This window comes from Ursus americanus, chromosome 36, assembly GCF_024610735.1.
Source record: "Ursus americanus isolate L20-20 chromosome 36, mUrsAme1.1.p, whole genome shotgun sequence".
In the NCBI taxonomy this organism is placed as follows: domain Eukaryota; kingdom Metazoa; phylum Chordata; class Mammalia; order Carnivora; family Ursidae; genus Ursus; species Ursus americanus.
Window position 1 is genome coordinate 23260382 of NC_142162.1, and position 23147 is coordinate 23283528.

General features: G+C 42.6%; 1 long non-coding RNA gene across 2 annotated transcripts in view; it reads right to left on the reverse strand.

The window, feature by feature from the left end:
• LOC123804131 (uncharacterized) overlaps window positions 1-23147 on the reverse strand; it is a 226272-nt gene that overhangs the window by 78922 nt on the left and 124203 nt on the right. For both annotated transcript variants that reach the window (XR_015723154.1, XR_015723155.1), the window contains one exon: window positions 11708-11761. This is a non-coding gene — a long non-coding RNA (uncharacterized LOC123804131). The remainder of the gene's footprint in view (window positions 1-11707; window positions 11762-23147) is intronic.

The following is a 23147-nucleotide window of genomic DNA, read 5'->3' on the forward strand; positions in this document are numbered from 1 at the left end:
TTATATAGCAGGGAAAGTGCACAAGTGTTCACGGCATAGCCCCATTCACTAGTTTACCCCACTTCACTCAGGGAATATGAATTACGAGAAAATGGCAGCATATTTTAGTGACTTGTTAAGACATCAGGTATTACAATGGCAAATTAGAAGTGCAGTCTTCCATTTTTGTAAATTCATGGGAAAGCCTGAGATTTCAGCCACCACCAGCAAGAGCTTTGATTTCTCACAAACATGATCTGAACTACTGCAGCCAGCCAGTTAGTGGGATTGCTATCATTTGAGTCATACAACCAATAACCATTGAAACTTCCTCTGCCCATCACTGTTTGAGGTCCCTTGGACATAGTAGAGAACAAGATTGGCTGCATTCTGGAAAAAGATCCAGACAGTAACAGACAAGGAAAATATAGAATAGTAAGAAATGCTATGAAATGACGAAATAAAAGGATTTGTTGGAGTGGGTATTTGGTGGCTACTCTAGATAGGGTGGTCAAGGAAGGCCTCTCATTGGAGGTGATTTTCAAACTCAGAGTATCTCATGAAGGCCATCTGTTCGTAAGTACCATTTAATAGGGGTAACAGAAGTATAGCCACCATGCCCGTGGGAACTGAAGTGGGAGAAAAGGGAGAAAGGAGAGACATGAGATGTGAGTGGGTGGGACATGCTGCATTTCGTACGGCTCCCGTCAAGCTCTGAATCCATGCTGGAGGTATATGTCCATGTTAAATATTGCCACTACCATGTTATTTTTTATTAAATAAAGAAATAATATAAAGTTACTAGCACAGTACCAAGCATAGAGCAAGCATTTAATAAATGTTAACTGCCTTCCTAGTTTAACTATTTTCCATCAATGTCACGATGATGCTTTAAGTAAATTGTAAGGTTCAAGAACATCCTACATTCTGAGTCCAGGCCCTAAGTCAAGAAACAATGAATCATGACAAAGGGTGGCATATTCCATAAATGTAAGGTTAGAAAATATTATCCTTCAAGCTCTCGTGTTCTAACTTAACTATCATTCAAACCATCAAATACGCTCTCCATTGGTACTTTAGAGACCTAATGCCCAATTTCTCAATCCTCTGTGAGTCTTTGTGTGAACACAATGCTAAGACAATTTTAAAATACAGCTATGTATGAGTACATCAATTTCAGATTGAGGGTCAATGTCAATCCAGGGGATGACTAAAAAAGCTACCTAGAGGGACACCTGGATGGCTCAGTCAGTTAAGCGTCTGCCTTTGGCTCAGATCATGATCCCAGGGTCCTGGGATCGAGTCCTGCATCAGGCTCCTTGCTTAGCAGGGAGCCTGCTTCTCCCTCTCCCTCTACCACTCCCCCTGCTTTTGCTCTCTCTCTCTCTGTCAAATGGGTAAATAAAATCTTAAAAAAAAAAAGCTACCTAGAGACCCATGGTCTCTACTCAGCAGGTAAAGATAATTCCAGTATTTCTTTACCAAATTGAAGTGCTGGGCAGGAACTAAAACCTGGCCTGGCTCTTTGGGAAATTGCCCTCGGGTTGGAGTCAAGGCTGTCTCCAAATTTATCTTCCAAAAGAAAGCTCTGTTTCTCTGTTAAAAGGAACATGGGGGGAGGCTAAGAATAAAGGAAAGGCTGCACTGAGGGATGTTTTTAAGTCTGACTTTATTATGCAGGTTTCTTGCATGCTCCCATGCTCTATTCTGTATGCCCCTGTGTGGCCTCTGCTGCCAAAACATGGCCTTAAAAAATACTCTCATGAAATGTCCAAGTTTTATTATTTTCTAAATCTATCTGGAAATTTGAGACTGCTTCTAAGTTCCCATTGTCCTAACAGAATTGATGAATTGATTAATTGATGAATGCATGGCCAGCTGGGTGGGAGTTTAGAAGCTCCCACTCACCCAGGCTTGGCAGGTTCATAAAAGATGAAGGGAAAAACAAGGAGGGAGGAATATCCTGTTGGTTGCTCCTGTTCTCAATGGAGATCTGACCTTGTCTTTGCCTTTTCATCAATGAGCCCAATGAGAGTATGCTCTGAGCCTTAAGTATGAGTATCTATACTCCCGTTAACTGCTGGTGGAACGTGGTGGAACTGCCTTCTGTTGTTCTTTGTCCAAGGAGAATTGCACATAAGGACTCATTATCACACCCAAAAGTATCCAAACTCTCTGAGACTACAACTCTATCCTATTACTCCCCTGAGATATTGTTACGGGCTGAACTGTGTCCTTCTAAATTTATATGTTGAAGTCCTAAACCCTATAACTTCAGAGTAAGACTGTATTTGGAGATAGGGCCTTTAAGGAGGTAAGTTAAAATGGGTCATTAGGATGAGCCCTATTCCAATGTGACCAGTGTCCTTAAGAAGAAGAGATCAGGACCCTGACAACACAGAGAGATGACCACGTGAGGGATACAGTGAGAAGGGGGTCACCTACCAGTCAAGGAGAGAGACCTCAGAAGAAACCAAACCTGCTAACATGTTGCTCTTGGAGGTCTAGCCTCCAGAATCGTGAGAAAACGAATTTCTGTTGTTTAAGCCGCCAGTCTGCGGTATCTCGTTATAACAGCCTGAGCAGACTAATACAGATGTCCTCTATTCTTTCTACTACCCAACAGTATAAACCCCCTAGAAATTCCCTTCTGGCCCCAAGAGGAAAAGCAAAAGAACCAGAAAATTCTGGACCAGTAATAGCTGCTTTAATGGCTCTGACTCTTGATTTTTTAAGGAGTGCTGATCCTTTTGTGAGACAAGTTTTTGACTTGGGCTCCAAGTGAAACAGTCCACAGATACTTACTGAGCGTCTAGGACACCGCCAGCACACAAGCTCTGTACCTTTGGGAAGCCTCACGCACTGTCAAGTACACAGGCTTGGAGTCCAAAGGACACTCTTTGAAATTCCATTTCTGCCACCTTACAGTTGGGTCAACTTGGGCAAGTTACTTTACGTCTCTGAATCTCAGTTTTCTCATCTGTAAAATTGGGATAATAATTCCTTGCATAGTACTTGAAGTTTTGTGAGGATTAGAAATATTATCTGTAAAAATTTACCTAGTTTTTGGCTGGAGTATTGAATAAATGGTAGCTGTTATATAATATTTATTATTATTTTAAGAGGACAATCTTGCATTGAGCCTGACACCTGCTAAGGTCCAACATATGTTAACCCTCAAACTCCTGTATCTTTCAAGTAAGTTACATTTGCGAGTCCAAGAACCTTAACATACCTGAAATACAACCATAAACTTTGTAGACTCTTTTTGTTTTTATGAAAACTGACATTGTGTTTCCTTTTTCTCCATCTTTATACATGTTATTTTTTCTTGCTTTACCATTTGCTTTGAAGCAGTTACCAGACAATTTTCTCTTGTTCCCGATTTGAAACAGAATGGTGTTTTTAACATTTTTGCCATTAAGTATCAAGTTTGCTATAATGTTTTTTGCAGCCACTCTTAAACAGGTTTCAGGAAATTGGCTTTCTTCGCTATACATTTGTATCATGAATGGTGGTTAGATTTTATCAAATGTTTTTCCTACATCAGGGTGACCATATTTTTGTTTACTTCAAACTATAAGATGGTGAATTACGATGATATTTTTTTAATGTTTAATTCACCTTGCATTTTGGAAAACATCTCACTTGGTCACGATTCATTATATTTTGTTAATGTATTTCTGGATTCAGTTTGCTAACATTTTCACTTAGCGTTTTTATGTTCATGAGTGACACTGCCATTTGATTTTTCCTTTCTTATCTGTCCTTGTCTAGTTTTAACACCAGGTTTTTACTCACTTTCTGAGATAAACTGAGAGATTATTCCCCCTTTTATGTAACCTGAAAGGAATTACCCATTCCTTGGATAACTGATGGAACTCACCTCTAAACTTATTGGGGCTGATGTTTTCTTTGTAGATTTTAAATAACTTGTGCAATTCCTTTAATAGTTACAAGATCATTTAGACTTTTTATCTCTTCTTGAATCAGTTGTAATATACTATTTTTTTTATATATTTCATCTAATTTTTCTAATTCGATGTCATACAGGTCTACAGAATATTTTTTCAATAAATACAGAGTTTGTGGTTATATTTCTTTTTTCATTCCATTTATTCTTTCTTTCTTTTTTCCATTCATCACATCTATCAAAAGTTTTATTTTATTAAATAGCCGTCGATTGTATTAAGATACAACCTCTGTCTCCTGCCCTGGTAGGAGCACATATGTTCATTGTGGTATTCCCAGCACCTAGAATCATGTCTGGCATTCAGTGAGGATTTGATAAATGAAAATAATAGTGCGTGGAGAAAGCATGAAAGAGAATGTGGATAAAGACCAAGTTTTAACAAATTTCTGTAGCAGAAAACAGTAACAATCAAAGGCATGGGTCTTTCTTTTAAGAAGGAAAAGTAAATAATAGCTTAAGAGAACGTCCTTTAACTTCTTATGTCAATCTTCAATGTTTGCCTAATTCTGAACCCCTAGAGAAAAATATACATCTTTAACGATCTCAAATGCATAATAATTCCCTTACAAGGTCTAATGGTTTTAATGAAGGCAGTTTTATTTTAAACAACACATGATAGGTTTTGGCATTAGAAACTTGTGTGAGATCATAAATTTGCCAGTTTTTCTTCACTGTTATAGACATTAGTCAATATTTGATCTTATGACAAAACAAATAAAGAAAAAAAGAGACAAAAAAAAAAAAAACAGACCCTTAAACACAGAGAACAAACTGGTGGTTGCCAGAGGGAATGTGGGGGCCTGGGGGGGGGGGTAGTGGGTGACATGGATAAAGGGCATTAAGAGCACACATATCTCGATGAGCACTGAGAGATGCACAGAGTTGTTGGAACTAATATAACACTGTAGGTTAATTATACTGGAATAAAAAATATTTGATCTTATGACATAGAGTACTGATCCGTCACCATTTTTCATTTTCTTTTTTTTTTTTTTTAAAGATTTTATTTATTTATTTGACAGAGATAGACACAGCCAACGAGAGAGGGAACACAAGCAGGGGGAGCGGGAGAGGAAAAGCAGGCTCATAGCGGAAGAGCCTGATGTGGGGCTCGATCCCAGAAAGCCAGGATCACGCCCTGAGCCGAAGGCAGACGCTTAACCGCTGTGCCACCCAGGCGCGCCCATTTTTCATTTTCTAAACTCATGTTGCTGATGTGCTGGAAATGAAGGAGCCTGATAAATGCAGAGACGCAGAGGAAATGTTGAAAGGACAATGAGCTTTGTACACATTGCTTAATGGAGTCCTTCAGATCCTGGGCCATCAAATAGAGAAGCCACTCTTTTTACATTCAGGAAGAACTCTCTAGTAATCAGCAATTCCAACCTCCGCATCTCCGCTTCTAAACCACACTGAATAAGGAGCAATGAGAACCCATTTAATCTTCATATTTAGTAGGAGTTTGCTGGCACCGAGCTATCTAAGAATCTGATTGATAGCACGTCTCTATAGCTGTAAACAGGGTAACTTTGGAGCTTAGGCTGGGTATGTGCTGGTCCAAGACAGGCTCTATAAATCCTAACAAAATCCTTACGTCAAGTTCTTTATCATAATTTACAAATCTCTCCCAAAGTAAAATACTGAGAACAAACTTCGGGCAACCAAGTCTTTACACCTGGTATTAGGACACCAAACTTGAAGTTAAAGGGTCCTTCTAAAGACTATGCCAGATAACTTGACAGAGGGACTGTGAGGCAGCCATGCGTGAGCCCTTAGATTGAGGAAAATGGGTCAGAAGCAGCCCCATCTGTGCGAAGGCTCTGAGCCTGGCTGAGGAGGTGGCTGAAAACCCTGGAGAGAAGGCCCTGCCCTGGGTAACTCAGGTCAGACGTATAACACAAGGTAGCTATGCATGGGCGCTGCGTGGTAGCTGAAGATACTATGGAAGAAAGTCCTACAAAGTCCTGAAAAGATTTAAAGATTGAGTGCATTTATAAGGAGACTAAAAGGAATCATTTCAAGAAGCCTAAGTGTTAGAGACGAGTGTTCTGTGTTTGGAATGGTAGATACAGGATTCTGCTCTGCACATTTACCGTACAACTATAGGACCAGTGCCTGCAACGTAACAGCTGCTCCATTAATATTTTTAGAAGGATAAGCGGTATAAAGAGCAGTGGTCTGGAGTCCAAAAACCTGGATTCTAATCCTGACTCTATCATTAACTGGCTGTGTCTGGCCTGTGGTCTGGCCTGCGTTACCTTCTTTGGGTCTTGGGGTTTTTCTCTGTAAAGCAGAAGATAAACTGAATGGTCCCAAGATCATTTCCTATTTGGAATGTCTGTGTCTCCATTATCGGAGCTCCACAAAGACCAGCTCCTGGCACTCCAATGAGAACACCCTCTCAGGGAACCACAGAGCAGGATCACAACGGCAGGGAAGGGAACGGGGTTTTTAGCGAATGGTGACTAGTCTAAGGGGCTGGCGAACTGTGCTGCAGCAAGGCGAGACTGGAGAGGAGAATGTGGCTAGGCCTGAAAATACTCAGGGGGTGAGGGGTAAAGGCCTGCAGCTGAAGATGGACCGGAAGGGTTCCAGCTCATCCGTTTGGGACAAAGGAAGTCTCTAATATTGTGAATAGTGGTGTCAGCCTGTGTTTTCATAGGGCAGATTTTCACTCCTGCTGCACATACTTAGTTAAATATCTATATTCATTCATTCGTTTGTTCATTTAAATAGACGTGCCCAGACCCCACCACTAGACACCCTGATTCAGTAGAACTGAGGGGAGGTTTGATATCAAAATTGTTTTAAACCTCCATGGTGACTCAGGTGTCCCGTGACAATCATTTGTATGGTGTTTCACGGCGATAGACTTCTATCCTCACAGCCAATGTAGAAAGGGGGCCAAGTTGGTAAAATTATCACCATTCCACATGTGAGAAAATGGAATCTCAAAGAAATTACCTCTATCCAAATGAGAGAGCAGGAATGAGATTCTCAGCCAAGTTCCTGAGCCCAGGGCCTTTTCCACTCTATCCCACCTGCCTAACGTGAAAACAGGGATAAGCAAGAATTTATTCCCTAATCCAAGACAATATTAGAACCAGGAAGCCTGACATGAGGTTAGCAAAAGGGTAAGTTCAGACCTGAAAGAAAAGCATTTCTTTGAATGCCATTAAGACATTCGTGGACCTATTAACCTGAAAGTGTGGTAGATGGTCATTAAAGGTTCTCATGAGATTTCAATAAATGTGTAGATGAAGGATCCACTCTCTTCCCTATTTGAGAGCAGCACGGTGTCTTCACATGCATTTGTTAGAGACCAAATGCCAGACTGCCTATCCTATGTTGCCGACAGTCTACAAATTATAAGCAGATATACTCAGAGTTTCTAGGCTTATCTGCTTCGTCCTTCTACTGAAAATTCAAACATCCATGCCCTTAGAAGGAAGGTACAGCACAGATAAGTGAAATACCCACATGTCAGCTACAAAATATGAGGATGTGGGTTGATTCCCGTTACCGCAGAACAGGGGCCCCCGGGTGACATCAGGCAAGCTAGTTATTACACGGTTCACACGGGGAAGGAAACTCACAGTTACCAGATGCCTGCAGTCTGGGAGGCCCTGCGCAGGGCACTTTGCATAGACCATTGCACCAATCCTCGCGGGAATCCCAAGAGGCTAATATTAAATTATCCCCTTTTCACGGGGTAAGGAAGTCAGGCTCAGAGAGGCTAACCAAGGTGCTGAAGGGTACAGAGCTCCCAGGGCGCGATCAAGATGCGCCTGTCTTCAGAGCTTGCGGTCTTCCCGCTCTGCTATGCATCCTCCAGCCTACCAAAAGCTCAGAACCCTGAGGCAGCGTAACAGGCAACGAAGTGAGAAGACTTGCCCGCTATTAGCTGGCCGCCTTTAGGAAGCTGCATCTCGGTAGCTCACATTGTTCGCAGCAGCACCCACAGCTCTGGCGGGAAGACAGCGCACCTGACCTCCCGAGTCCGGGTGCCTCTGATCCTAAAACTCCCATTTAGGATGTTCATCAGGAAGCTGGGAGATTTCCCTTGCGTGGGGAATCCTGCCTCACTTAGTCACCCCGCTATTGCCTAACAGGGCATTTCCAATCGCATGGCACGCTAACTGTCCAAATACTAAGAGTAAGAATGTTGGCAGCCAGATGGCTGTTAAATACTCAGAACTTCCCTGTTACAAAAGCCAGAGCTCAGAGAACTCGCTGCCTTACACTGTGCAGGGTGCCAAGCTCCAAGGAAACCTGTAGCAGTGTCCATACTGTCCTTAAATACAACTCCCAATGAGAGAGCGAGAAGCAGGTGGCTCAGGGGATTGGGTGCCAAGCCTTGAACGCCCTCACCTCCACACTGAGAAAGCACCCATGCACGCCCACTCTCGACAGCACCAGTTAATCCCGACGGAGCACCCCAAATACTGCAGACACAGAGCGCAGCAAATCACGCACAAACCAAACCACCAACCCTAGTGCCCACTGTTGAAATTGCCTTGTTCCGCTTTCCCTGGATTCTTCACCACCTTTCCACCCACTTCCCACCAGCAGGCAGTCCCTCTTCTTGAAACGCATATTTAACTCATCGTTCTGCGCCCCTGCTCAAAACGTCCTCATTGTTCTCAGAATAAAGTTGAACTCATGACTTAGCGAGCAACCCTCCTTCAGCCTGAGCAAACCCACTAAGCTCTACTTTGTCCTTTTAGTCCCCTGACCACACCTGCCTGCCTCGGGACCTTATCACATGCCATGGCCTCAGCTGAACCACAACCTTCCTCCCACCCTGAGCCCGCCACTTTAACTGGGCTAATATCTTTTCGTCCACCATAACTCCACCTAAACGTCACTTTTTTCGAATATCCAAATTAGGCGTCCCTGCTATATTTTCTCACAGCACCCTACTGTTCCACCTGCAAGATAATTATAATTGGAATATAACAATTCAGTATGTAGGTCTTTGTTAAAGTCTCTTTTCGCTAGTAGAGTGTCAGCTCCATTAGAGCAGGAGAAAAATGACCATCTTGTCCATTTCCCTATTCCCAAGTGCCTTCAACATTAATTTGCTCATTTGAAATCTGCTGAACAAATGAAGGAATGTGGTTACCCATTCCTTGAAAGACTTTGTTTTCTGATAACCTAGGGATAATCCCCAACGGGTTTCCTTCCAAACTGAAAGCTTGTCCCTGTGTGTCAAATGATCACTCCTGGGTCACAGGATGACCCACTGCACCTGAGCGGATGCTCCCTACCGCTGCCATCCTGGGGTCATAACAACTCCTCTGCGAGAGAGCTCTCGGGACACTGGTGGCAGGCTGGGTTATAAGCACAAAACCCATGTCCTCAGCGCAGAGCACCACATCCTAAGAGGCGAATTCCTTGCCTTGAGCAAAATTCACCATTCGATCAATATTTGTTGCATTGGAATCTGAGAGTTGAATAAGACCTATGAAAAAGCCTCACATTTTATACCTCAGTTTAGTTCACAATAGAAATATGAACTATTTAAGAAAATAAGAAAGTGGTATTTCAAACTAAAATGTGATTTTTTGTAATATGTTGTTTTAAATGTGTTACAAAATTAATGAACATAACATTGTAAATATGAATTACTCTTTTTGTTCCATGTATAATATTATATATCAGGTTGGTAAAAATGTTTAAACCATATTCTTGTTGGGGAAATGGGTTTTCTTCCTTAAATCTGAGATTGCCTCATATTTGTACATGCCAGTTCTCAACCTCGAAATCAGTAGCTGTCCAAGTTAATGTTTAAGTGAAGAGAAAAATTAAGACTTTTTATACATGAAAAAAGAAAGGTTTAGTTTATGCTTTCAAATATGGAAATCTGTTGTTCATATGAGAATATCTATCGTTGCCAAAGCATGTTTCATTTGTTGGGTAAGAGACTATCTTAGTTAGAATCTATCTCTAAACTCCTCAATTGAAAACAAAACAAAACAGCACCCTGAGAGTTTTAGCCTCTTTTTAGGGAGTAAAGAATTCTACTTCTATCTCGGGAATCTAAAGGGGTGGGCAGTGTTACAAACAGGCTTCTAGCCCGGGGACCTCTGCTCTGCCCGTGTATCTCAGGATAACTGCCCAGGATCTGCAGATAAGATTGTTGCCATGCAACCATGAAGAGACAGCCCCGAAAAGTGAAAATAGCGACAAAGAGCAATGTTACCACTTTCTTCTCCGTATAGATAATATAAGTATTTGCCAGTCTTGCAGTTAGTTGCCAGATGCCGAAACAATGAATAAAATGACGGGGAATATGCAAATAAATGGAGGACAAGTGTCTAAAGGAGTTGAGACAGTAACCAAGCTGCGTAGATGAGAAACACCAATGCCCCAATCTTTAGTATGTTCTAGTACCCAATAATCTGAAGACCAACTATGAAAAAATAAAATCAGTGCTTGTAACAATCCCAGAGCCAGAATCCATGCGGGAGGCCATTAAAAATATTAAGGGGGAGAAATAGGTTAAGGGGTAAAAGAAAAAGATACACATGCCGTGTACCCTTGCGCACTCATACACTAACGCCCGTAGATGCCCAACACCTGCGTGTGAACCCTCCCTACTCAGCCCCCTCCCCATAGGGAGCTCTGACTCCCTTGTCCTCCCTGGGGACCATGCATGAGTGTCTGCCGCTCCAGGAGGGCAGCCAGGAGCCCCTCTACCAGTGTTCATGGGTGCGTTGTCCTTGTTAAGAACCTGTTGACCACGTGCCTGACAGGGCCAGCTGTCAGACCCGCCAAAATGACCCCGGTGATCAACACTTCAGGGTTAGAGACCAGAACGGTACCGATCAAAACAGCTCTGCCTTCTCTCTCTATTTATCTGTCTGTCTCTCTCTCCCTCTCTCCCTTCCTCTCTGCTGGATACACGCATTGGAAGCCCTGACGAGTCTGTTTGCCTTTGCTAGAATTATAGAAGCCACTACAGTTACAGGGTCTACCAAGCTAAGTTCTTATCAAATTCCTTATCTCTGAGCTTGTCTCCCACATAAAATATGAGTCATTTTCAGGATCAAACAATTTAAGTTAAACTTTGTACGACCGTTTCCTTCAACGGAACCATGCTTCACGTCCCCTCCAAGTTCACATCAGTCCAGGTCTCTTTGCTAGGCCTTGGACAGCCCTGGCTTGACCGTGTTGGTCATGTCAGAGCTCTTGTATAGACAAAGAAAAGTTGACAATCCAGGGTGGAAACGCATCGACACCCCATTGGATGCTAAGAAATCAGAGCAGAGGGGAGGCTGAGGTCTTATCCTTAGATGAGCTTGGTTGTTTCACTCTCAGTATAAACATCTGGTTGCTACCCAAATTACTGATGGGATTATCTGTCATTCTACCACTGTGACTCAACACTTTTTAGTTTTAGTGTTTTTCCGATCTTAAAGATACACTTAAAAAATGCAGTTTGTCTTAGGACAGACCATAGCTTCATTAGATTAGAAGTCAATGTTTAAGACCTAGAAAGATATGATACTGAGATAAATAGGTCAAGAAACAAATTGTGCTTCCCATTTTTTCCCCAGCTGTGGTCAAAATTATGCCACCATTCACTGTGACAACATGACTGAATTGCTTAACCATACCAAGCTCAATTTGGCCTTCTTACAAAGACAGAGATTTCAATCTCTTTCCCATGTCACAGGATGATAAAATCTGTTCACAATATGTATATAAAGTACCAAAGGTAATTTTGGAAAATATAAAACATGATCTTACCTTAATCTTTGAAAGTCACATAATGCAAGGAACATGGTGGATCATGGTGACCATCTAAGTGTCATAAAAAAAAAACAAAGTGAAGAGTAATGATTACATTTACAGCAGAAGAGATGAACGTGCCTGGAAAATGTTGGAGAAGAAGATGTTTTTCATGTAGCATTTTAATTAAACATTTCAATTTCATAAGTAGTCAGTGAATGTATTTTTATAAGCATAAGACAGATGAGACAATATAGCACATCATTCATACACTTAGAATCAGGCAGTCTTGGGGTCAAATTTCAGCACAATTCGGCTGGCCATGTGACCTTAGGCAAGTCTTTATTCTGTGACTCAGTTTCCTCACCTGTCAAATGGGAACTAAATGAGCTATTGGCAAGTCATGGGTGCTCCGCAAACAATAGCAACACCTCCAGGAATAAAATGTGTTGATCTTCTGAGAGTGGCTGACAGGTAAAGGATGGAGAGGAAAGCGAGCAGCCTCCAATGCAAATCCAGTCATTACACTCTTCATTCAATTGCTCACCAAGCGTTTATTAAGACCTACTATGTGATAGGAATCCTGCTGGAATATGAGTGCTTGTCTTTAAGTAAGGGAGCACAACATGTCCACAGATAATAGCAGTGCAATGAGTTAAGTGCCAGAAAGATGGAGTCGGGGCTGCCTCTCAGAAGAGGCAGCACGAGAGCTGAGCTGTGACTGTTGGACAGGAGCTGGCCAGGAGGTCACAGAGATGAATTACATTCCAAGGCTCGGGAAGAGCCAGTACTAACGAGCAGCTGCAGAAAGGCATGGAGACTGGCGTGGTCTTCCTCACATTTGTAAGTTCTGGACTGAGTGCATTATCTGGTGCGTAATGGCTGTTCAGTAATGTGTGAGATTGAGAAGAGGAACGGAAGGAAAGCTGTTCCAGGTGTGGAAGTAAGATGAAGGAGGCAAAAAGAACCGAAAAGACTAAGAGTGAATATAATGAGGAGCCAAAGAATGAGCAGGGAGAATAAGATCAGCTATGCTCACCCACTGATGGCGGAGGGGTGGAGGGAGCTCTAGCCGTGGAGCCCAGGTGCTTTCCCCAGTATCCTCATTTAGCCACTACCTGATAACAAGTTCTTGAGTAAGTCACCTCCACATCTCTCAATTCCAGTATCCTCAGCAATAAAGCCACGGATCTGAACCCAAACACCTGTTGGGGTGCCTGGGTGACTCAGTCAGTTAAGCGTCTGACTTTTTTTTTTTTTTTTTATTCCACAGAGATAGAGACAGCCAGCGAGAGAGGGAACACAAGCAGGGGGAGTGGGAGAGGAAGAAGCAGGCTCATAGCGGAGGAGCCTGATGTGGGGCTCGATCCCATAACGCCGGGATCACGCCCTGAGCCAAAAGCAGACGCCCAACCGCTGTGCCACCCAGGCGCCCCAAGCGTCTGACTCTTGATTTCAGCTCAGGTCATGATTTCAGGGTCGTGGGATCGAGCCCCATGTCAGGCTCCACACTTGGCGTGGAGTCTGAGCTTGTCCCTCTCCCTTTGCTCCTCTCTCTTTCTCTCAAGTAAATAAATAAAATCTTTAAAAAATATTTGTTTCAATATGTTAACTTTCTACTCAGTGCTGGGCACTATACAATCCATTGGGAATCCAAAGAGTAATTAGATATTATGCTGGTTTTTCTCCATTTGCTACTCCCTCATACTCCCTGTCTCTTTTCTGCCCTATTCTACACTCCAGGAGTACAACTCCCCCGGCATGGCTAGGCACCCTTGCCCCTGGTTGTCCATTACTCTCACCCTTGTGGGAAGTTAGAAAGGGCAGGAGAAAGGTTGGGATATTTCTCCTCCTGCTCCCTCCTTACTTTCTCTCTGAGGGATGGCTATGATTGCTTTTATTTATTTTTTAATTTTTAATTTTATTTAGTATGTTATGTTAATCACCATACAGTACATTCTTAGTTTTTGATGCAGTGTTCCATGATTCATTGTTTGCGTGTAACACCCAGTGCTCCATGTAATACGTGCCCTCCTTAATACCCTCTTCACTATTATAGCTCCTGTCTGGCAGCCCCTCATCTATGGCTCTAGCCAGCTCTGAATTTCAGGAACAATATTTCTCCCCTCGCTCCTCTAGGCCCAGATATGCCAATGGCTTCCCAGGTTTGCTAGTATCCGAGTACCTCAAATTTATTTCAATTTGCTTTCAATTATTCTGCATAGTCTCCTCACTAAGATTTCTTCGGTTAGACCACGTGAGTGAAATTCTCTTTGTAGTGAGCCCCTGACACAAAGCTTAGAATGCCTCGAGGAGGTGGATTACAGTATATCATTTGTCCCAATACAGAGAAGCAGGGGAACACCCAGGAGGAGGCTGCAAAGCAGAAGAGCAGAGGCTCGCAGGCAGTGTGCGCGGAGGGCCAGCCACGGGGCTGGGATGTGAGAACCAACCGTGGGCACAGACATGGAAGGACGGACCGCAGGGATTTTATCGTTGTTGTTGGTATTACTCGTATTGTAGATTAAGAAAGATTTTCCAGATGTACAGCCCAAAGGGGAGTAAAATCCATCATACTAGAGTAAACAGCAGCGCTGGAATTCAAACAGTTCGATTTTTGCTGTTTTATACAAGTTGATGGTCTTCAGTGTATCAGCTAAGTGTGCAAATTCAGAAACTTGACATATGTGCAAACTCTGTACAAGAAGAGAAATTCTTTGTTTGGAGTAAAAAGTTAGCTGGGAACCAAAGAGTAACCAGGCCTACAACTTCTATACCAAATCCAGTGACATTCGTAACCCTTTGATACTTAACGTCATGATTCCCCAGGCTGGAGCAGCTCCTGTCTCTCTCTGTTGCCACTTAATGCTGTCATAGAGAAGACAGTAGCCTCCCTTGTGGTCTTCGAAGGGCAGGTGCTCCACGGCCCTGCTGTTGAGATCGCCAAGTTATGAGGAGAGTAGGAAGATGGACATTGCGTCACACAGCCAGCTGTAGCAAGCTAGCATGCAAGGAGGGCCGGGGCAGTGTGGAAACGAGGCCTCTGTTCTGCGTCATATTAGAGAGATCAGCTCTAAGACCTTGCGTCCCTGTGACCTTTTCTCACAAGGACACAATAGAGAATCTTATCAGAAATCATTCACTTAAATGAAATCATAGGTCAAGAAAGAATCAAGAAAGGGGGGTAGTCAGAAGGGGGAATGAAGCATGAGAGACTATGGACTCTGAGCAACAAACTGAGGGCCTCAGAGGGGAGGGGGCGGGGGAATGGGATAGACCGGTGATGGGTAGTGAGGAGGGCACGTATTGCGTGGTGCACTGGGTGTTATACGCAACTAATGAATCATCGAACTTTACATCAGAAACCAGGGATGTACTGTATGGTGACTAACATAATATAATAAAAAAACATTAAAAAAAAAGAAAGAATCAAGATATTGTATAATAGAAATGCTTTATATCAAAACTCCCTGATTTTCAATCTTGAGCAGGTTACTTAATCACTCTGAGCCTCAGTTTCTTCACCCATAATCAGAGTTGTAACACTGCAAGTGCTCATTGAGAGCATGGAAGGGAAGTCATGTAAGCAAAGGAGTGTAGGGTGTGTCCTGGAGTTGGCCTGTGCTATGGCAGCTGTTATTCTGCGGTATTACTTCAATGTACTGGCCTCGGGCAATGTCTTAGAGGGCTAGCTGGGGCTACACCCAAGACATTTGAGATGGTCCAACAAGATCCTCATCATTTTCAATCCAGAGAGCATTCAGAGCGCTTCAAGGAGTATTTTGAGGGAACTGCAAAGTTGCAAGCATTCTAAAATCCTTCCTACCCAGCAGGGCAAGTCAACGGGCTCCCCTCTTTTCTGGCTTGAAACTTGCATCATTAGAGTCATTCTTTGGGGCTAGGAGAAAGGGATGAGCAGTGATCAGACATCTTAAACCTTTTCTATTAGCTATCTCTCTCTCCACACAGACACACACACACACACACACACACACACACACACACACACACACACCATCCAGCTACCTGTTTACCTGCTTGTACCAGAAATGACTGGACCACAAATTCCACTTTCTCCAGCCATCGTTGGGCCCTTGGTGTTGTTGCCAACCCTTCCACCCTCACCTGTTCTCGGCACCTCACTCGGCACCCACCTCACTGTTACCAGACTACCACAGTTCGCACATCTCTGCCACGGAGTCCACACTCTCTCCCCTTCCACTGAGAATTTAGGAAGCTCCCACCTACTACCTCTAGCATTTGTTCCCTTACAGAGCAGAAAGTATGCTAGCCTAGGAACCCCTGGGTGGCTCAGTTGGTTAAAGTGTATGACTCTGGACTTTGGCTCAGATCATGATCTCAGGGTTGTGAGACCCAGCCCCGTGTCGGGCTCCACACTGGGCAGGCAGTCTGCTTGAGGATTCACTCTCCCTCTCCCCCTAAAAGTTAAACAAAATTAAACAAAATTTAAAAAAAGAAAGAAAGTAGGAGCCTAAGGGATGTAGAACCACATGATAGGAAGAAAAAAGAAAACTTCTCCGGACTCAAAAAGGAAAATGCTGGAGCTTCACGGTGAAATTAAACTGATGCAATGGTTTGAACAGTCATTTTAATATGCTTAATGAATTTGCCACTCAAAAAAAAAAAATCTGCAGAGTTAAATATCTTTATTGCCTGAAACAGAAAGTGAAAAATACTGTGGGAACTTGAGGGGTGAAAGGAGACACTTTTGGGGAAAGGGTCTTTCATCAATGATACACACCCTCTCTCTATCATGGGGGTTCCCTGTTTAACCTCTCCATAAAGTTGATCTTAGCATGCGAAGAGTATTACTAGATATCTAAACTCACTAGTCTGTAGCTCATGCTAAAAATTATAAAATGCTACCCTGATTGGAATTTAAAAGCAGTTTAGTAGTATCCTAATTCCTTGAGTCTAACACCTGTGACTTGTCTTCAACAGCAGCACTGGCCTGGTATATAACAGGTATTCAAGAGAGGTTCACTAACTGGATGGTCTGGCAGAGGAAAAGCCAAGCCAGGCCCAGGTACCTTAAGACTCTCAGTCTCCTCTGTTGAGCTAGGTATGGCATGGAAACCCAGTGACCTTGACATGAACAATTCTGCATAAGCACTTGCAAGCTGTACCTTGTGCGAGATAGGGAATCGGACCCATTTCAAAGTCACTGGGAGAAAACCAGACACTCCAAGCAAGATGACCATGGGACTGTATGGAGCCTTCTCCAATTAGGCGAATGTTAACCATTTGGAGGTATTGAGCAAACAGTTGAAAATATGAGCTCCTTGAGAACTCAGAACAGATACCAGATTGTGCTACTTACTTTGGCGTACCGTATCCAAAGTGATGTAAGTGTAAAGCCTGAAGATAGATAAAATGACAGAGACAAGCCTTGGGCATAGAGGAAGAAGAGCTTAAGAAGAGAAGGCAGTGGTAGAAGGAGGAAGAGATGAGTAGGGCACTTCAGTGGAAAGAGTTTCAAAACGGAGTGAAGGAGCAATTAGATAAAATGCAGCTGAAAAGTCAAGAACAAGAAATACTCACAAGGTGTGGCAGGATTTTTACGTTTTTTTGGAGAATCTCAGGAAGTATCCAGAACTGAATTTGAAATCAAAAAGACTTGGGCTCAAGACATACATAAAGTAATTTCTCTCTACATCATGCTTTCTGCTTACTTCTTCCAGCTCCCTTCATCCTGTTAGTAAATATGCGGTTGGGTGAGTCCCCTTCGGCTCTTCTCTACAGCATGACCTTTCAGTTTCTGCCCCTCCTGCCAAACATTTCGTGCTCTTAGTATTTCCAAAGAGAGTATATTTTCATGTCACAGTGCCCCCAGAAATCCAGTCATCTCTGGCCAGGGAGGGTGAGCTCACACCATAAATAACTGGGCTTCCCAACGACTCCCCCATTAGCATGTATTTAGAAGGGAAAACAAGCGTAACAAGCAAAGACCAACCTGTCAAGTGTAACTAGCATCTAACTTTTGCAGTGAAGACTCAACAAAACTTAGAGAGCATGATTTTGTAATAGGCTTCATTAGCATGGTTTCAATTTTTTTTCTAGCAATTCTATAGAAAGCACTGAAGAAGAGAAAATACAGGTTAGAATGGCACGTTTACGAACTAGTAAGCTGCCCTCTCCAGAAATTCAAGCATTCTAGAGAAGATATTATCCACTGTACTAAGTTTAAACCACTTAGACTGTAATTCAAAACCCTACACAATCTGATAACAGCCTACTTCTCCAGCATTTTCTCTAAGCATTCAGTCAATAATTCAACAAACATTTATCAAGCACTTCTTCTCTTCAGGCATTGTGCCAATCATTACACGAAGCACCCACCAGCCGGGCCTTTTCCATTTAAACTTATTGCCACCACTCCTTTGCCAACCCAGCTCCCCTCATCAGGAATGCCTCTGCCCTTCTCTGCATGTACTGAAATCCTTCTATCAGAGACAGCATGCTTGGCACACAGGAAGAGGGGCTTTGCAATCTGCATTTGATTTAAATTCAGCTCCACCACTAATGAGCTCTGCAACTTTGGGAAAGTTTCTTACATTCTTTATGCCTGTTTCCTCCTCTGTCTGTCTTATAGTGTTAATATGATGAGTACATATGTAAAAAGCACTCAGGAGAGGACATAAAGATATTTAGAACCATACCAGGAATTTGCTAAGTGTTCAATAAAAGCTAAAAAGTAGTAGTGGTCATAGTCGTAGTATTTTAATGCCCAGATGAAGATGTTCCTCCTTCCTAATACTTTCCATAATAACCCCAGTTCATAATCCAGACTCATGTGGTTCTTATCATATGTAATCTTGCATATGTCTTATATTTTTAAATAGATTAAATTCCCCTTGGATGCAGACTGTTACACATTTTCATAGCCCCGCAACACAGACAAAGACACACACACCACAGTGCCTATTGCTAATAGTAAGCAATATATAGGTCATATATATCATATGTAAGTAAGGGATATATACATCATATCTATGATACATATGCTATATATGATATTAATAGTAAGGGATATGTCATCATATATGATAGATATATACGACGGATATATGATGGATATATTCTTTACTATTACTAGTAGGTAATGCTATATTATATAGTCTAATTATGTGTATATAGGATATATGTACTACATCATTAATATATATAGGATTAATTTAGTGGACCTTAAAGAAAATTCTACAGAGAATGGCAAACCTTAGTTTTTCATCACCAAAGAAACATCAAAGTGTATAGCTACCAAAACGGGAGGAAGGTGACCATCGAATCTCCTTTTCCTTTTTTTTTTATTTAGAAAAAACAAATGCGAGGCTTGAACTCTCAACCCTGAGATCAAGACCTGAGCTGAAATCAAGAGTCGGACACCTAACCTACTGAGCCACACAAGCCCCCTAGACTCTCTTCTTCAATAGACCTTCAATATTTCTGCTTCTTACCAGTCTGGATTGGCTTAGATTCATTCCTGCCAGAGGCTCAGGGATGGACTTAAATATTTATAATTCCACCAGTTCACCCCATTGTAACACCTCCCAATCGTCATGCCTCCAAAATGTGCTTTGTTAAGCCAAGCTGGGAGCCAGGCCAAGACCCTGTATCCCTGAACTTCAGCCTCGAGCATGCTGCTGGGACCAGCCAGGGCTGGCCTGTTTCTGGTGAGACAAAGCGCCATCAGCTGATGTGTCAACCACGCGAAGAAGTGACCACCACTAGTTCAGAGGTAATCAGCAAAGAATGTCAGGAGGAGATGGCCCAAGGGAGTCGAAATGTTTTTGCTCTCTTGTATGGTAGTTTCGCAAGCCAGTGGACAAATGACAAGCTGGAAATAGCACACGTTGAGTATTAGTGATAGTACTGGGAAATGCTTTAGTCTGCAAGCTGGACCACATATCTGCCACCCGGGCTTGAGAGGAACCAATGCCCGAAACAGATAAGTTTCCCAGGATGACTAACTAACGGAGTGACTATATTTCTGCCTGCTTTTCCCCCTCTTGCTGACGGGAAATGAGGCATGGGCGAAGGCACAGACGTGAGGAAGCCCTGCTGATGCGAGGCACACCCTCCCTGGGTCCAGGGCTCGGGGGCAGAAGCACACACTGCACTCAGCTAAGTGCACTTACCATTGTTTCTGCGTCTACAGAACTGAAGGGGATAGACCGAACGTGTCCGTGCACTAGCAAGCTCCGTGCCAACTCCAGCGAGGACTGACCATAAACCATAAAGTGCGGAATCTTATGAATTTTACGTTTCGTTTTGATAAACTGGACTGATGCGAGGCCAGTCCTGCAACACCATCATGTTCACCCAGCTTCATGTCTATTTGTCGCTGCTTGGTTCTACAGAACAGGAGTTCCATGAATTAATAATAGCAAATCCCTGAAAGAAAGGGTTCAGAACTCAAGTGAGTTTGGGAGACTCACATGAGTATGCTTCCTTGAATGGGACAGAGAGGAGGGAATGACAGGGCCGTGCAGTGGTCCCGGGACCCCGGGCTCGCCCAGAGGAAGAACACGCACAGGCAAAGGCCCCTCACAAAATGTGCTGGGGAGACTCCAGGAAGGACCCTTCTTTTTTGGTGACTCTGGGTGGCCTGCAAGAACAGCCCCCAACACTCCATACTAAAATGCATTTCCGGTGCTATATGAAGCAGAGCTAAAACTCCCAATAAACTCTTAAAACTCCTATTTCCCAGGAAAATCCCAGGAATATGGGTCTCTCTAAAAGGCAATCTTAAAAGGAGGTTAAAAATTGTCTGCAAAAGCCTTACAAAGAACAGCAGCAGATACCATATGATTGTGTGGGATGATGATTCAAGACCATCACCTACCTTCCTGCTCTAAGGTATAGTTTTATTTTATTTTATTTTATAATATTTTTTTATTATGTTAGTCACCATACAGTACATCCCTAGTCTTTGATGTAAAGTTCCATGATTCATTACTTGTGTATAACACCCAGTGCACCATGCAATACGTGCCCTTCTTAATACCCATCACCGGCCTATCCCAGTCCCCTACCCCCCTCCCCTCTGAAGCCCTCAGTTTGTTTCCCAGAGTCCAAAGTCTCTCATGGTTCATTCCCCCTTCTGTTTACCCCCCCTTTCTTCTTCCCTTTCTTTTCCTACCGATCTTCCTACTTCTTATGTTCCATAAATGAGTGAAACCATATGATGATTGTCTTTCTCTGCTTGACTTATTTCGCTTAGCATTATCTCCTCCAGTCCCGTCCATATTGCAGCGAATGTTGAGAAATCGTTCTTTTTGATGGCTGAGTAATATTCCATTGTATATATGGACCACAACTTCTTAATCCGGTCATCTGTTGAAGGGTATCTCAGCTCCTTCCATGATTTAGTTATTGTGGACAATGCTGCTATGAACATTGGGGTGCATATGGCCCTTCTCTTCACTACATCTGTCTCTTTGGGGTAAATATCCAGTAGTGCAATGGCTGGATCATAGGGTACCTCAATTTTTAACTTTTTAAGGGACCTCCACACTGTTTTCTAAAGTGGCTGTACCAACTTGCATTCCCACCAACAAGGTAGGAGGGACTCCCTTTCTCCACATCCTCTCCAGCAATTGTTGTTTCTTGCCTTGTCAATTTTTGCCATTCTAACTGGCGTAAGGTGGTATCTCAATGTGGTTTTGATTTGAATTTCCCTGATGGGCAATGATTTTTAACATTTTTTCATGTGTCTGTTAGCCATTTGTATGTCTTCATTGGAAAAGTGTCTGTTCATATCTTCTGCCCATTTTTTGATTTGTTTATTTGTTTCTTGTGTATTGAGTTTGAGAAGTTCTTTGTAGATCTTGGATACCAGTCTTTTATCTGTAGTGTCATTTGCAAATATCTTCTCCCATTCCGTGGGCCTCTTAGTTTTTTTGACTGTTTCCTTGGCTGTGCAGAAGCTTTTTATCTTGATGAAGTCCCACAAGTTCATTTTATCTTTTGTTTCTCTTGCCTTTGGAGATGTGTCATGAAAAAAGTTGCTGTGGCCGATGTCGTCGAGGTTGCTGCCTATGCTCTTCTCCAGGATTTTGATGGATTCCTGTCTCACATCGAGGTCTTTCATCCATTTGGAATTTATCTTTGTGTATGGCGTGAGAGAGTGGTCAAGTTTCATTCTTTTGCATGTAGCTGTCCCATTTTCCCAGCACCATTTATTGAAGAGACTGTCTTTTTTCCACTGGATGTTTTCTCCTGCTTTATCAAAGATTAGTTGCCCAAAGAGCCAAGGGTCCATTTCTGGGTTCTCTGTTCTGTTCCATCGGTCTATGTGTCTGTTTTTGTGCCAGTACCATGCTGTCTTTGTGATCACAGCTTTGTAGTACAGCTTGAAATCTGGCAACATGAAGCAACTCATTCTATGAGGTCAGTATTACCTTGATCCCCAAACCAGGCAAAGACCCCATCAACAAGGAGAATTACAGACCGATATCACTGATGAATATGGACACCAAAATTCTCAACAAGATCCTAGCTAATAGGATCCGACAGTACATTAAAAGGATTATCCATCAAGACCAAGTGGGATTCAGCCCTGGGATGCAAGCGTGGTTCAACATTCGCAAATCGATCAGTGTGATAGATCATATCAACAAGAAAAGAGTCAAGAACCATATGATCCTCTCAATAGATGAAGAAAAAGCACTGGACAAAATACAGCATCGTTTCCTGATTAAAACCCTTCAGAGTGTAGGGATAGAGGGTACATTCCTCAATTTCATAAAAACCATCTATGAAAAGCCTACAGCGAATATCATTCCCAATGGGGAAAAGCTGGAAGTCTTTCCCTTAAGATTAGGAATATGACAAGGATGCCCACTCTCACCACTATTATTCAACATAGTACTAGAAGTCCTTGCAACAGCAATCAGACAACAAAAAGGGATAAAAGGTATCCAAATCAGCAAAGAAGAAGTCAAACTTTCTCTCTTCACAGATGACATAATATTCTATATGGAAAACCCAGACTCCACCCCCAAACTACTAGAAGTTATAGAGCAATTCAGTAACATGGCGGGATAAAAAATCTATGCTCAGAAATCAGTTGCATTTCTATACATGAACAATGAGACTGAAGAAATAGAAATTAGGGAATCCACTCCATTTACAATAGCACCAAAAAATTATATGTTATCTCGGAATTAACTTAACCAGAGACGTAAAGGATCTATATTCTAGAAACTACAAATCACTCTTGAAAGACATTGAAGAAGACACAAAGAGATGGAAAAATATTCCATGCTCATGGATCGGAAGGATAAACATAGTTAAAATGTCATGCTACCCAGAGCAATCTACACTTTCAATGCCGTCCTGATCAAAATACCAATGACATTTTCAAAGAGCTGGAACAAACAGCCCTTAAATTTCTGTGGAACCAGAAAAGGCTCCAAATCGCCAGGGAATTGTTGAT